The sequence below is a fragment of the Grammomys surdaster genome, unplaced genomic scaffold (assembly GCF_004785775.1).
Source record: "Grammomys surdaster isolate TR1022 unplaced genomic scaffold, NIH_TR_1.0 168, whole genome shotgun sequence".
In the NCBI taxonomy this organism is placed as follows: domain Eukaryota; kingdom Metazoa; phylum Chordata; class Mammalia; order Rodentia; family Muridae; genus Grammomys; species Grammomys surdaster.
Genome location: NW_021604616.1, coordinates 5,424,737 through 5,437,293, shown reverse-complemented (window position 1 = coordinate 5,437,293; position 12,557 = coordinate 5,424,737). Strand labels below are relative to the sequence as shown.

Genomic DNA, 12,557 nt, shown 5'->3' with positions numbered 1-12,557 from the left:
ATTAGCAGATATTCGATACACAAGGTGCACACAATTAGAATTGTTAATCCAATTATCTAACCTTGATATGAACAACTACCTGAGACTGCTAGAGACATGAGGGTGACATCTGCAGCCATCTTGCTTCTCCTTGCGTCTTTCTCCCTGTGCCTTTTCTCTCCTCCCAACTCCTAACTCCGCCTCCTTCTTCCCTATCCAGTGACAAAGTTCTGCAAATACATTGGGCAGGAAATTCCTGCCACACCAGTTTGATTTCTTACTGTGGCTATTTGCCTGTAGATATGAGAAAAGATTGAAATGCAGCTGCTTTGGGCCAGTGGAAGTAGAGATTTCTAAACACTGCCTACATTCTTATATGCCAAACCACTTGAAGATACTGTGGAAGCAATCATAATACTGTCTAGGATCGCTGAACCATTTGCTAGCTCTTGAGCATTTTCTGTAACACATTCAAGCCACCCTTTCTTGCCTCCAGCTTGTTCTTACTTGTTATGATACCTTACAGTCTTCTCTAGCTTCAGCTCTTCTCTGAAGTTGGCTTTCCCGCTGGTTTTCTTTCACATGTTGTGAACAGACTTACGCAATGTTTTAACCGGGTCCTGTGGTAGGTGGGCTTAAATGAAGTAATATATTTGTATTTATGAATATACTCACTGTACTGTTCTTACAGGCCACTAAAAAAATGCCGTGCCTCTCCTCCAAGCAAGGTTAATTGCTTATAGTCTCTCTGAGACAGGTCGGACCTTACAGGTACCTCTTTCATGATACAATGTGGATGAGCCTAGTCTTGTGTAAGTCTTGAGTAGCGAGTCACAGGTGCAGGGAGTTCATGAGTGGGATGCTTATGTCATGTATAGAAGAAGCTCTTTCCTGCACACCTTCTCATTCAGATGGCTTATGTTCTTTCAGACCATCTTCAGAAATGTTCCCTTGAGTTTGATGCATGTATTATCTTTATGTTGAATATGATTCTGATGCCACCACTAAAGGACATTTTTTTCCATGACAGTAACTGATGACTGCTTTTAAGGGACCATATTTGAAAAAAATCTCATCTAATTTTTTTAAAAAATTACTTCTTTGAGAGTTTTGTATATGTTTTAAAGATATTCACCTCCCTCCCCCAACTCTTTCATATGATTTAGGTGGCTTCAATGGGTCCACCTTCTATGTGAAGGTTGATATCATTTGTATTTTTCTATCTCACTATTACCTTAAGTTGTTTTAAATTATTTTTACTTTCCCATTTGCTTTTAATTTCCTTCTTATATTCTGTTATTCATATGGCATTATCCATGTATCCAGAGAGGCTATAACCATTCTTTAAATCCATTTGTTTCTATTTTTTTCTGTGTTAGTCATCAGTTTTGAAATGATCTTAATCTATTTGCTAAGCCTTTGTTTCCTCCTTTTTCTTTTCAAATACTCTTCTTCCTCTATCAGCTTACCTCTGATTCTACTTCTTATTCTGGGATCCTTGAGTTATTTTTACTAACATCTGAGAAATTATTTTTTCTTAATGGGAAATATGTTAATCTACTCTCTGGCATGGCTCTATTGCAGGATCAATATCATTCTGCTCATTATTCTTTTTTCCTCATAAAATTTGTGTGAAATTTGTCAAGAATATATCAATTTCCATGTTTTTTTTTAACTGTAAAGGCTTTACATATATGTAAAGAAAGAGAGGATCACATGACTTACCTTATCCTCATAACTTTGGGTTTCTCCACATTTATTCTTGAGTTTCTCTTTCCATTGCCTAGGTGCTCTCATCCTGTCTTTGATGTTTGTGTCTTCAAGAAAACATTTCTCATTTTTTAATTTTTTTTTGAGGTTGGCCATTTGTTTTGAAATGGGCTTTAAGTTGTTCTGTTTGGTCAGGTCTTAGCATCAAAGCTTCAACCCTGATCTCAAGTTTAATAGCCCTTTGAACTCACTCATGAACCTCAGTCTCTGGCGGACCTTCTCAGATGTGTCTACTGAGCTCACCCTGGCACACTGCACTTTCAACACTAGCAAGGACACCATGTTTATGGGGTAAATATCTACTAGGGATTTGGCCTCACTCTCATCAGAACTGTTTCTCTTCCCCACAGAGCTGCTGATAGCATGTAACCTTGATGGCAGGTTCAGGTTTTGGGGGTTTGGAAGACTCTCCTTCTTGGAATTTTTCTGTAGATTTTGGCCATGAAGTTTTGTTTTCTTATTCTACTTTCCCTGTTTTTATTGGAGATTTAGAAAGTTAAAAAGAAAAAACACCCACAGACTAGTGTTGCCCATATTGTCTTGTTGGAAACCATTAATCAGTTTATTCTTAATCTTATCTCACAAGTGGTATGTAAGATAAAAGTAATAAAAAAGTTATTTTTTAACAAAATTTTAAAGATACTGGTGCCATTTAATTGACAAAGAAACCATGGGTTTGTCTTTGCTTATAAAGGACTAAGGAATGCATTGCCATTCCTCCTTTTATCCTAAATGTCTTCTCACCTAATAAATAAGGGAAGGAACATTTTGCCAAACTCAAGACCTATTTGAAGCCATGTCTTCTAAATGTGAAGCCCAATCTAACACTCTGGAGTTTACTTCTGCTTGCTTTTGGCTGAAGTGGCTTCCTGTTTCTAAGAAAAGAAAAAAAGGTTCAAAGTCTAATAAAAAGATCACATTTCTTTCCCCAAACATAGAAGCGCTCAAAACAAAATGTTTTGATGAATTAAATGTAGATGAATCTGAAAATATAGACGAACTTTACTTGTATAATATAGTTGTCTTTATATGACCAGAAAAGGAACTGTAGACAAATGCAAAATGAAAACATTTTGTCTTTGGGAAAACAGATCCTAGAGTTTGGCCAAATTCAAGTGTTTGAAAACACTGTGGCTCTAGACACATAATGGTCCCAGAATTTCAGAAGTTTTTGTGTGTGTCTTTCCTTCTTACATTTTGTTGCACTTGTTTCCATAGTCAACTTCTAATGTACCCCTCCTCCTGAACAAAACAGAGTAGCTGAGAAGTTTGCTTAAAGTTCTTAATACTTTTAATCCTCACTTGTTATAATTTGATTACTGAGAAAGATTTTCTCTGTGGGCTTCCTATTAAATCACTTTCAAGTTGAAACAAACCAGAAATCCTTTTGAATAACAGAGTTGGTATTCACTTTAAGCTGGACAGAATTTATACAGAAATTGTAGAACATTTCTTATAAAACACTGTCAGTGTGCCCAGAGGCTACTGTGAGGGGCTTATCCTCTCAACTTAACACAAAATAAATAAAGAATCTAGTGAACACGATGTCCTGGGCTATGGAGAACGGTGTGACTTAGCCTTACATCTGTGCTTGTTTGCTTTCCATTGCTTCACATGTCTGCTTTGATTGGCTACTCTAAAATTACACTGGAGGCAGCTTTACAATCTATGTACTCATTGATGCAATTCTATTTAGTTAGATCTTATAAGGATCCAGCCCAACATCATCTTTTAATTTTTTTAACATGAACCTTAAACTTGAGTCATGTTTAAATATTTCTCTTTCTGTTTTGAGTGGTGTCAGACTATCTAGAAATGATACAGAGGTTTATACTTCTAAGAGGCTCATGGGCTTCTTTTTTGTTTTCTCATTTGTTTATTTTATTGTATAGCATTCCTCACTTTTATTTTTGCCCTCCAAACCCACCCATATGCCCCTCCTTGCTCTTTTTCAAAATCATGGTCTCTTTTTTTCAGCAGTTGTTCTTGAGTGCATATATGTATTTATGTATACATATATTATCATATATATGTATCTATATTATCGTATATATGATATCATATGTCATATCAGAGATCCGATAAGAGAGTAGACTAATTCTCCCTCTTTCAAAAGCTGTTGATTACCCCTAGCTCTTCAACTAGGAGTGCACTTGTGGTTTGAATATGCTTGGCCCAGAGAATGGCACTATTAGGAGATGTGGCCTTGTTGGAGTGGGTGTAGCCTTGTTGGAGTAGGTGTGGCCTTCTTGCAGGAAGTATGTCATTTTGCAGTTGGTTTCAATATGCTTGGCCCAGGGATTGGCATTATTAGGAGAATATGACCTTGTTGGAGTAGGTATGGAGTTGTTGGGGGAAGTGTGTTACTTTGGGGTTTATTTGAGTATGTTTAGCCCAGGGAGTGGCACTAATAGGAGATGTGGCCTTGTTGGAGTAGGTATGCTGTTGTTGGAGGAAGTATATCACTTTGGGGGTGGGCTTTGAGACCCTCTTGTTAGTTGCCTGGAAGTCAGTCTTCTGGTTGCCTTAGGATGGAAACGTAAAACTCTCTGCTCCTTCTCCAGCACCATATCAACCTGGATGCTGCCATGTTTCCTGCCCTGATGATTATGGTCTGAACTTCTGAAGCTATAAACCATCCCCAATTAAATGTTGTCTTTTATAAAGAGTTGCCTTGGTCAGCATGTCTCTTCATAGCAATAAAACTCAAACTAAGATAGCCACTCTTGAGAGATTTTCTCCTCCTCTGGTGGTATATTGACTGATGATGTCACTATACAGGTCTCCTTGAGGTAATTATGTTGTTGAAATGTCATAGGTGCAGCTTTCCTGTCTTGTCTAGGAGAAATGGAACAGTAGATATCTTGGTTCTTACCACACACCTGTCCTTTCTTGCACATGTTCCCCAAGTCTTAGGTAAATGGGTTTTGTCTTAGATGTATTAATTGGCAATTAGGAATGTCATTCTCAGTTCTCTATACTTCAACTGGGTATGAATTTCTTCAAAAGGTAATAGCAACTGCAAAAAAAGCTTCTTTAATGAGAGGTGAGAGCTATATTTATCTGAAGATATAAGAAAAAGCATTGAGAATATAGTTAGAAATTATGTTGATTTAGTGGAGTCTCCTCTAGGGCCTGTGGCTTCTCCAGACCATAGTGTGTGGCTAGGTTTGTAGTACCAGGCATAATACTTTTGCCATTAGTCAAGTTTTAAACCCAATTAGACCACTGATGATCACCCCTAAAATATAAATGCACTACTGAGGCTATCTTTCTAGGGCAATTGCAGTTGATAGACATATAGTGACTATTAGTTGCTTTTCTCCCTTGTAAACTTACATAACACCTTAAACACTGTGAGAGATAGTCCTCAGGGAGGAGACTTCCAGGTCATTTTCAATTCAGTTTCTTTAAGACTCGTATCAAAGCAATATTGTGAGTATGGCCATGCTAACAAAAGCAATTTACAGACTCAATACACTCTTAGACAACATCACCAAGAGATTCTTCACAGAAATGGAAAAAATATCCTACAATTAAAAGATCTCAGATATCCAAAGAAATCTCTGACCAAAAAGAACAATGCTAGAGAAATTACCATGACAGATTTCAAGCTACATTACAGAGCTCTAGTAATAAAAACAGTATGAGCACAAAATCATGTAGATCAATGAAACAGAATAGAAGACACAACATTATTTTATGAAATTAAAGTCACCTGATATTTGACAAACATGCTGAAAATGCACACTGGATAATATATTCTTCTGGGAAACAGAGTGGCAACATGTAAAAGAATAAAATTAGACTCATTTATCACCCACATAAAAGTCAATTTCAAATCATCCAAAGCCCCCAATGCAAACCCAAAACTTTGGAGCTGCTAGAATAGACATAGACTGTATTGTACAACATATATGTGCAAGGACATCCTAAATGGGTTTCCATTTTCATAGGAATTAAGGCCAACAATTTACAAGTGAGACTTTATAAAGTGAAAAGAACCTGGACAATAAAGAAATCAATAAATTTAGTAAAGAGGTGGACCACAGTAGAAATAGAATCTTTCCCAGTTGTAATCTAATAGAGGATTAATATCCAGAATATATAAACAACTTAAAAGCCAAACAGTCAAGGAAGCAAATGACCTACTTTTAAAATGGGCCATGGATCTTAACAAAAAGATCTTTGAAGAAGACGTGAAAATGTCTAAATAAATCCCTAAAAGTGTTCAACATCTTAGGGAAACTCAAATTAAATATAAATTTCAATTTAATTTGAGGTTTCCGTTCACCCTGACAGAGCTAGAAAACAACTAACACCAAGTGCTTGTGAGGATCTTAGGAAAACACACACTTCGCTAATGTTACCATTAGAGTGGTGCAGCCATGACAGAAGTTGTGGAAAATGTTCAAAGAGATAGTAGCAAACCTACCACATGACTCAAACCACTCCTTGGCATATGCCTAAGGATATCCTTCTCCACAGATATCTGCTCAGCCATTTTGCTACTTTAGCCTCAGTAGCTAGGAAAGTGACACAGCCAAAATGTCCATCAGCTGATGAATAGATAATGAAGCTGTGATACACATACACACTGGAATTCTATTTTACTACAAAAACAAGGAAATAATGAAATTTGCAGGTAAATAGGAGGGACTGCAAAATATTACACCAAGTGAAGTAACACAGATCCAGAAAGACAAATGCACATGTTCTCCCTTATTTGCGGCCCTTATCTCTAAATCTTTGGATATAACTATATGAGTAATTATTGTGTTTTAACAAGTTGCCTCAGTAGGTTTTAAGTGTAGTGAAGTTGAACATCTTCAGTAGCATCTACCCTAGGCTCTCAGGAAGGACAGTGCTGATATTTCTCAGGTTGATATTTCCTAGGGAATTTTCTCTTTCTCTACTGCTTCTCTGGTTCACAGCACTAGTCCTGTCTAATAGTCATGATTCTGAACTGTCTTGAAGCTTGACTACTTAATACTTAAAATCCTTTGGAGATCCCCTAGCTAATCCCTAGGTCAAGGGAGCATCTTTATAGTGAGACTTTCCCATCATTAGCACTGCTACAGCTAGTTACCACAGTACTCATGTCACCCTAGGAAAGAATGATTCCCATCTCAAATCAGGTTTTAAGACAAAAGAAATTTGTCACAAAAATGGAAATAAACAACAGTGACTCCCTACAGGTATCTATTTCCCCTGAGAGTGGGATAAGATATAAACATCCCTCTAATTTCTTCCACCATCCCAAAGATAGACATTCACTCAAATGGCCTTGCTGCTAAACAGAATCTCTGCTGAGTTTGCAATGTCTTATCTATTATTAAAAATTCCAGAGCATGAACTATAATTTCTGAATAACGATCCAAACAAATGCAATGTTAACTTTAGAAACTTGAGATGCCAAGATTTACCTCACATTATGCATAAAGGAGAAATCTTCTTTGATCTTTCTAAAAGATACCACAACTTTTCAATCTGTTCTCTTAAAAAGAGAAATGAGGGGAAAAAATAATGCTCAGTTTCCGCCAGCTGCTGTTTAAAAACATAGGCATATTTGTCTTATGAGAAATGTTATTAAAATCTTAATCCTTATCAAAGGATCTACCTTGTAGTGTAATTGCTTGTGCATGTCTCCTTTCCCACTCTATTTTTGCCATCTAGAGAGCAAGAACTTGGTCATGTTTATTTATGAAATCCCCACAGTGCCTAGTGGGGCCTTGAAAATGTCTCAGGAAACATTTATAAAATAAAAATACTAATCTTCTTAGTCCTTCCTAATAACTTCCATGGGATGAATTTGTCTATCCTGCTTCTCTCTAGTATATTGTTAAGCAAACTTCCAGCCAACTGTTAAGACAACCTAGGGCTCAAATCTTAAGAAGCTATTTGACAGATATGGTAGTCCACTGTGGGTCTATTTATTTATCTGTTTTCCTCTGTTCTGTCTGTAGGAACTGTGGATTAAGCTAAAGTAGCAAAGAGCTTCACAGAAAAACAGCTACTATTGATCTCATTCCCAGTACAAACATGACCTGACCTCTTAGAAATAGTGATTCAAAAAACAAGCCAGGAGCTGGAGCAGTGGCTCAGTGCATAAGAGTACTCATTGCTCTTGAATATACTTGGTATCTCACAACCAAGAATAATTCCATTTCCAAGATATATGGCACCCTCTTCGGATCTCCACAGACACCTGGCACTCATACAATACACAGACACGTAACTGAAATGAAATAATAATTTTTTTTAAAACATAAAATAAATGGAAACCTCATTATCATTCTTCCTCTTAGAACTGTCTTATTCATAACCTTGCTCACTACTGTGAGGGACAGGATAGAGGTACTGAAGGACTTTATATCTACAGCTTTGTGGGAAAGGGGAAAACTAAAAGAAAATGATTTAGAAAAGTAGGACATTGATGTTTTATTTTAGTTTACAGTGGTCAAATAGTCACACTTTTCTACGGTTCAAGCTAATATTTTTTTTTTGAGGGGTCAAAGAGCATGCCCAGGTATGCTTTTTCTGTTTGAAAGCATGGGTCCTGGCACTGTCTTTCAAATAAAAGTTATTCTCCAAGGTTAGTGACTTTCAAGAAGATGGCAGTCATTAACAATGCCAACTACGGACTGCAGGAGATGAGTAGTTTTATAGTCAGAGTCTCCAAGGACACTAATGACAGGAATCTCTGTGAGATTTCCTTTAAATGCACATCAGTTTTGTTTTCTAAAACAATAATAACTCACTGGATTGATGACTGTCCACAGAATTGGTAAGCCATACAACTATATGTGGGGAAAAATTATATGTGGGGAATCCGGGGGAGGCTTCCATGGTGCGGGCGGGTCCCACATGCAGGAGGAATGTCTAATGTTCCAGTGGCCTGATGCTTTGGGGGCGGCAGGCCCCAGTGACCCGAGGAAGTCCTTGGTTCCAAAAGGGTTTATTGTCATGGCGGATGGTGGATGAGTCTGGAAGTACCCCTGTAAAACTCAGCCCAGTCCCACGTTAAATAGGGAGGGAGAAAGGGGGAGGGTCTGTGGAGGATAGAGGGAGGATCTGGGGAGGCATGCTTAATATGCTCCGCCCTCTGGCCTTCATTAGTATGTAAATCCCTAGGGCCTGAGGCCTCTAGTCACACCCTCTACCTGTACACTTTGGGAAGGGCTGTCTGGCCTACATGACTGAACAATGTAATTCTATGGAGACTAGACTGCTTTTCAGGACCCTGGGTTCTGGGGGTGTGCCGAACTCCTGCTGGTTCTCACGAAGAGTCTTGGGGTTCTAGGCAACTGCCCAGCCATGACCCAGAATACCCTTACACAGTCCCACAACTATATGCTGTCTGGAAGGCAGATTCCAGTGATGACTGGTGTGTGCGCAATGGCATGAATGGTCACTAAGCAACTTGAATTGGAGCATCATTATCTGGCAGGTTGGGGATCGATGGAATGAGCATCTGTTTCTTTCTGGTGTTTGACACACTGAGGAAATGTAATTTATTGACATTAGATTAGAAAATCTTTAACCTTTGAAAATGGACTTGCACCAGCAGTGCACCAAGATTCCAGAGGCGTCATCAGCTTCTGTCCTTTTGAAGATTTTTCATCCTAATCTAGAGTCTACTCACTTTCAAGCTTTTATATGGCACCATGTAGTCTCCAATTGTGACAGTTACTCAAATCTTCTTTCATTTAAAAATTTTTGGACTAATTTATTGACAATTTCATACAAAGCATTCTACATTTGTTTCAGGATACTTGATCATATTGTGTACCCTGAGATTCTGTCATTTACTGAAAAAAACTGATTCTAGTTGTAGTGTGGTTCAGCCCTTAGCACACACTCTTATTCCCTCTGACTGGAATACAGACATGCCTTGAGTATATACCTTTAATCCCAAACAATTAAGTTAAAGTTAGTTTGTAGAAGGAAGCACCCATGTTTGAAACTGATGTTCAATTGAGTGGCAGACAAAGTGACAAATTGGAGAAAGATTTGACAGAATGGAATATGCCCAATTCTCAGAAAAGAAAGAGGAAAGAGGTTATTTAATAGAGAGTAGTGCAGGGGTAGGATGAGGCAGTTTTACTGGGGCAGTTGTACAAAGACAGGATGAAGAAAGAACAAGCTAGGCACAGGTAAAAAACAGAATGAACCAGAGAATGAGAAGGAGCCAGAAGATTAGAACAGATTACCTGAGTTAGTTTAAAGCCAAGCAGAGCAATTCAGTCAGAGGCTGATGGACAAACCAGATTGAATCAATCATCTTGGAGAGGAGTTTGAGCAATAACAGCTGAGTTGAACCAGTCAACCAGAGTTCAGAAAGAACTAGAAAGTATGATCTGATACACTTATGAGTAAGCCTCATAAATTTAGAATGTTCTAGGCCTAGATAAGATTGTTTGTGGCCTAGAAGTTTCCTAGACTAAGCTTCAGTTAGCAGACAGAGGCAGTCAGCCTTGGAGATGACAATTGCAACAGGAGAATAAAAGTTACATTTACAGATCAAGATGTAAGCTCTAGGCTACTGCTCTAGCCCCTATGCCTAACTGCCTGCCTACTGCCATGCTCCCCATGCTGGTCATAGAGTATAACTCTCTGAAAGAGTGAGCCCCACATTAAATACTTTCTTTTACAAGTTGTGTTGATCATGTTGCTTTAGCACAAAACTAGATCAAAAAGATCTAACAGATATCTACAAAACATTCCACCCAAACACTAAAAGAATACATGGATTTTCAGCAGGCCATAAAACTTTCTCCAAAATCAACCACATATTAGAACATAATTGAAGTCTCAACTAATATAGGAAGATTAAAATCATATCCTATGTTGTATTTGATCACAAAGAAATAAAGGTGAATATCAACAGCAATAGAAAGTACACAAGAAAATACACAAGCTCATAGAAACTCATCAAAACTACTGAATGATAAATGGGTTGTGGGAGAAGTCAAGAAGGAAACTTTAATAATATTAGAATTGAATTAAAATGAAAACACAACATATCAAACTATATGAGACTCAATGCAGGTATGCTAAGAAAGATTACAGTACTAAGTGCCTATATCAAAAATTTTGAGTGATCTTTCTGCCCCTAGAGGCTTTACAGGTATAGCTGTGTGTCACCTGTGCTTCAGTAGGTGGTAGAGAGGAGAGAGGCTTGGTCTTCTGATCTGTGAATGATTAGAAACATTCCCTGTAAAATAAACAAACAAACCACCACCAACAACAACAACGGCAAGCCTGAGACACCCGCCATTCTGTCACCAGGGTATCCAAACAGGGAGCTAGCTTGAGACAACTACCAGTCCAGTCTGAGCCATATAGGCATTGACAGGCGCTCAGGATAGGGAGAGAGCCTGAGACTAGAACCCTGCCTGAGCTTACCTCAATCCCCATGAGAGTAAGCCTTGAAACAGAGGCCACTTGGGTGGGCTAAGTGAGAAACTCAGTACCATAATGCATGAGTAGGGCATAGCACTCCTGAGACCACTCCTGAAATGACCTCAGATACTCAGAGACACCAGGCACTACTAAGAGGAGCAAGTGAGTGGTAGAGAAATGGAAGAGAAAGAGAAGGATGTGTGCACAATGAAGAGAGGCAGAACTGGAGACTTGAGGATGTGAGTAGCTGTGATGCCACTTGGGACTATGGTGGAGTCTTGGCCTATGCTGCTGGCCACATGTGTGTCTGTGGCCCTGCAGAAGCAGGGCTCTGTTACTAGCAAAGGGCAGATTGGCATACCTGATCTGAACTGCTGCCCAAGAACATACTAATATCTGAAGGCTATTCAGAACTGGTTTCACCCCTTACCTGGATATACTGGGAGAGCTGGCCCTGGGGTCATGAGAGCAGGAGAGCTGACTCTGTCATTCACTTTCTGCAGCACTTTGGAAAGTGGGCCCTGCATCTCACTTGGGCATAAGAGTAGAGCTTGTCCTGAATGTGAGGGTTGCTCCTTAGCCAGGGTATGAGAGCAGGAGAGCTGGCTCTGCCTCTTGTCTGCTGTGTGGTGGTACACTATGGCAGGCCAGAGAGCTGACCTCAGAGTCATAAGGATAGGAGAACGGCTATGTCTCTCACTAGGTGCAACATTCAGGAGATTGGCCATCCATATTGCCTGGACAGCAGGATAGAGCTGGCCATGGTTGCAGGGGTTGTTGGTGTAGGGAGCCTAAGGGCATGAGAGCAGGAAAGCCTGAGGGCTGTCCAGCTCAGATACCTCTCAGGGCCAGATCCAGGACTTTGAATAGCCTATCCCCATCAATAAACTGCTGGAGTGCACCTAGCAGCTGGAAGCGCTGCCCAACCTGCTTGCATCTGAGCCTTGTGCCTGTCACTACACTGCCCTGACTCCTGCCACCTGGGTGCTCACGCTGTTATTGTGACTCCTTGCAATCTGTGCTCTTCAGGCTGCATGCATCCCTTGCCACCAGCCTGGGAGCGTGTCTCTCACTCCTTGGACCAGCCCAGATTGGAAACAGAAGAGGTTAACACTCCCACGCCCCAGGCCCATTCCCACATTTCTATGGCCTACCTGTCTGCTCAGTTCCCTTAGTTCATGTCACAGGCCTAAAACAGCCTAGACATACTCTCCATCACTATGTTCTCAAGCCACCACTGTCAGCTCTCTTATTTGTTTAACGTTCTGGTCCACACCAACTCTAAGCCAAGTGTTTCTCTACTAATGCAAAATGTGTTTTTCTATACTATACAACTTGTCAAAGTTACTTAACATTTAAGATGCACTACCCTCTTAACTCCCCTCCCCATGCACTGAATAAAC

At 39.5% G+C, this 12,557-nt stretch overlaps 1 pseudogene; it reads left to right on the top strand.

The window, feature by feature from the left end:
• Window positions 1–10,857: 10,857 nt before the first annotated feature.
• On the top strand, window positions 10,858–10,969 carry LOC114620421 (annotated as a pseudogene).
• Window positions 10,970–12,557: the final 1,588 nt, after the last annotated feature.